The 4457-nt window shown below is 38.0% G+C and overlaps 1 pseudogene; it reads left to right on the top strand.

Annotated features, from left to right (window-relative positions):
• Positions 1 to 210: 210 nt before the first annotated feature.
• LOC131895401 (U6 spliceosomal RNA) lies at positions 211 to 309 on the top strand (annotated as a pseudogene).
• Positions 310 to 4457: the final 4148 nt, after the last annotated feature.

Here is a 4457-nt window from a genome sequence, read left to right as displayed (position 1 = left end):
GGCCTGCCATAGGAGGGTTTTCAAAGTGTGGTGCAATCAGTTGAGGCAGGACCAAGCACCTCCCTGCTGCATCAAGACTGAGCAAGGCATCCCCACCATTGGTAATGGGCTCCAGAAAGTCAGCTCAAGCATCAGGGGATAGATTCTGATGCCACTTGCCAGGTGCCCCTCAAACAGATCAAGCTACACATCTGTCTCCCATACACAGAAGGGCCTAGCACATACACTAAAATTGGAACGATACAGAGAAGATTAGCATGGCCCCTGCGGAAAAATGACCCACAAATTCGGGAAGCACTTACATATAAAGTTAAAGAAAGTGTGTAAAACAAACTATGATTCCAAAATGTTTCTAAAATAAAATCTTCTTTGAAAAGGAAAAAAAAAATATTGTATAGAGATATCAAGACCATGTTTGGAAAGAGCACAGGGACAAATAGCCAAACTAGTGGAAACACATGAACTGTGAACCAATAGCTGAGGACCTCTCATGGAACTCCACCAGGCCCTCTGGATAAGTGAGACAGTTGATTAACTTGAACTGTTTGGGAGGCCCCCAGGCAGTGGAGCCTAGACCTGTCCTTGGTGTATGGGCTGGCTTTTTGGAGCCTGGAGCCTATGCTGGGACACTTTGCTCAGCCTTGGTTGTAGGGAGGAGGGGATTGGACCTGCCTTGGCTGAGTCTACCAGGCTGAGCTGAATCCCCAGGGGGAATCTTGCCCCTGGAGGAGATGGGAATGGAGGGGGTGGATTGGGGGGAGGTCTGAGGGGGGTGGGAGGAGGAAGGACAGGGGAATCCATGGCTGAAATGTGAAATTAAGTTAATTATAACATAAAAGTGTTTTAAAAACTAAACATTTTAAACTAAAAAAAATTAAGAAGGGATATTTTTATAGGAAAGTAGGTCTTTTTATTTCTGTAGGATCTCACTAACATGTTAATATGTTGTTTTACATGATAAAATAGATCTGCCTAAGCCTCTATATTTCACAGATTTGCTTTCAAAGATATTTCCTATTGGTTTTAATGGATGTTAGTGGTCAGTATTAACAGGACTGGGATTTTTATTTGTTTGCTTACTTTCTTGTTTTTTAAGTATACATCTCAATGCCTGTTGACCTACATGATTTCTAGGTCATGTAAGATTTGCCTAACAATGTATCAAAAGTCTTGAAATCCATCAGCTCAAAATGGCTAAACAACAAGAAAATCAGTGCTGATCACAAGTCACCTAGTCATCCTTTGACTTCCTATCATGACATAATTTATGATTCAATGTATTAATTATTATTTTTCCATTTTTGTGTTATGACTCTAACTTAACAAATGTGGATATGAAGACACATTATGTGTAATTAACTTTTATCTACAACAATCTTTCTTTGGCAATTTTAATCAATAATTTTTATTGACATTTTCTTATGCACAGTGTGATTGCATGGTCTCCTGCCAATTCATATATCGTATATTCATCAAATGTTTATCGTGGATAAGGTACTGGAAATATAGTGCAATATAAAAGTCAACAGGGTTCTGCTCTTGTGGAAAATAGTCCTTGCAATAAAACTATTAATAATCGTAGGAACCCATGTGACATGTTATCTTTGATAATCTCTAGGAAGGAGATAACCAGCTGCATGTTGCTGGGATTTGAATGTATTCCTTTCAGTATTCTGGTATTGCCAAAATGATGTTATTTAAAGGTGGAGCTTTTAGAGGTAACTAGAATGCAATTGCTCCCTTGTAAAATGGGCCCTTATAAAATAGGCTTCGCCGGGCGGTGGTGGCGCACGCCTTTAATCCCAGCACTCGGGAGGCACAGGCTGGCGGATCTCTGTGAGTTCAAGGCCAGCCTGGGCTACCAAGTGAGTTCCAGGAAAGGCGCAAAGCTACACAGAGAAACCCTGTCTCGAAAAACCAAAAATAAAATAAAATAAAATAGGCTTCAAGCAGTGGTGAGAGTCTTCAGCTCTTCCATCTTTCACTATGTGAAGAGCTTCTCCACTCCACCAGAAGGAGACATCTGGGAAGCCAAGGGCACTCCTTACCAGACACTGGAAATAGCTAGTGCTTTTCCAAAATCCATAAGAAATAAATCTTTATTCGTAAATCACCCAGTCTTGGGCCTTTTTGTTCTAGCATATAGATTAAGATGATAACTAAAGGAGGTGGGAAGTGTCTTTCACCTAGAGATTACAGAGTCTACTCCAAGTACAGTATTGATTATGTAGACATAAAGGGTATGAAGGGTAAGTAGCTACTGAAATAAAGGTAGGATATATATTGCTTGACATGCAAACAAGAGAACCTGTTTTAGAAGCCCAGAACCCATGTGAAAACCATGAAAATTTGCATTGGAGAGGAAAAGGCAGGAAGATCTCTGATAAGTGTTGTTGGCCAGGCAGAATAGCAAATAGGTGAACCTCATGCTAGTGATTTTTGTCTCAGAAACAAAAGGGAAGGATACCTGAAGAGAATAACATGTGAAGATGGACTTAATCTGCCATGTGTGCATATGCACACACACACACACACACACACACACACACACACACACACACACACACAGAGTTTCTTGTTCAGTGGTGCCAATATTTCCTTGTAAAACATATCAGAAACATGAAACATCACTCGTTTTCTGAAACTGCTTAAATTGATGTTTATGCTTCTGAACAATGTCTTCAGCCTATAAGAGTCTTCACAGTCTCTTCAGATTTTAGTAGCTCTTTGAGTTCTCATACAGTGAACACAAGTTTTTATGTTACGTTTTGAAGAAGCAAGACAATCTGTTTTAGATCTATGTTCTTTTTGTACTTAAACAAATTGTTTTACCTCCATATACTCCTATTTTCTCATCCATAATATGAGTAAAATAGGTACACAACAAAGCTGCTTTCAAGACAAAAAGACATAAAATATCACTTACTTAAATCCATGTCTGACAAGTATACTCAAATATTAACTATTTCTCCTCATTATTGTATTATGTTTTTTAAAAAAATACATTAATTCAACAGATTTCCTCATTAAGAAAAACTTTTATATTAAATAAATTAGTTGATTTTCACAAAACCCTCTACAAAAACGTTTATCATCCACATCCAGATACTTTCACTGAGTAAAAAACTTCACTCTTTGGAATTATACTCAGACAACTATAAAAAAAGCAATAATGTTTGTCATACTTTAATGTTAACTACTTAACAAATTTTAGCTTCTGCTACATATAGCACATCACTCACATGACTTGGATTACTCACACACATGGCTGGATTACATTATCCTCTTAACACTTAAAACATTTTGACAATATTATTTCAAAATATATTTCCAATATTAACATAATAATACTACATTTAAGATGCTATAAGTTCTCATTTTTAGGTTTTTCTTTTTTTTGAGACAGAGTTTCTCTGTGTAGTTTTGGTACCTGTCCTGGAGCTCTTTCCCTAGACCAGGCTGGCCTCAAACTCACAGAGATCTGCCTGGCTCTGCCTCCCAAGTGCTGGGAATAAAGGTGTGCGCCACTGCCACCCAGCTTTATTTTTATTTTTTTATATTTTTTAATATTTTTAGTATGTGAGTGCTGTATTTATATCATTCCCAGCCCTCCTTCTCTTTCCATGTCCACCCATTCTTAAAATTCATGACTGCTTCTTCTTCAATTATTATTGTTTTATACACACACACACACATACATGTAAATACAGTCTGCTGATTCCCTTCAGTTTTGTTCCTCTATGTATGAGCTTAGGGCTGACCACTTTGGTTTGGATAATATCAAGGAAGTTGTCCTAGAGAAGACTGAATCTCCTTCTGTTACATCCATCGACTGATTGCTCACAGCTCTTTATCTGCTGGTGGGGGCTTGTGGGATTTCTATTATCATGTCAGCCCAGAGACTGGGGCTGTCATTCTGCAGGTCTAATTTAGGAGACTGCATTTTAGACATATCATGGATACAGCTCATTTGTCATGTATAGAAAACACTACTTCATGGGAAATATCCTGATCCTCTGGTGTTTACAATATGTCTGTGCCTCTTCCATGATGTTCGCTGAGCCTTTGGTGTAGGTTTTATATCGTAGATGTATCATTTGGCATTGGAAACTTCAGTCAATTCTTCTCTGCATATTGACCTCTGTAAGTTTACCAGTCTGTTAGAAACAGATGCTTCTTTGATGATGGGTGAAAATTACACTTATCAGTAAGTGTAAGAATTTAGATTAGTTAGAAATTATACTGGTTTACAAAAATGGAAGAAATAGGTCCTCCTCTAGGGTTCATGACCTCAAAATCATGGTTAGATTGTTAGGTTAACAGCACTAAGCATGAATTCCCTCCTATTGATTGGGACTTAAGTACAATCATCTGACTGTTGCTTACTTCCAAATTGTAAGTGCCACTATGGCAGCTTTGGAGATATCTTACCATTTGAGTCATCATTTTAGTTCATA

Source organism: Peromyscus eremicus, chromosome 18 (genome assembly GCF_949786415.1).
Source record: "Peromyscus eremicus chromosome 18, PerEre_H2_v1, whole genome shotgun sequence".
NCBI classification, from domain to species: Eukaryota; Metazoa; Chordata; class Mammalia; order Rodentia; family Cricetidae; genus Peromyscus; species Peromyscus eremicus.
The sequence above is the reverse complement of the archived record's forward strand: the minus strand, read 5'-3'. Positions and strand labels throughout refer to the sequence as shown.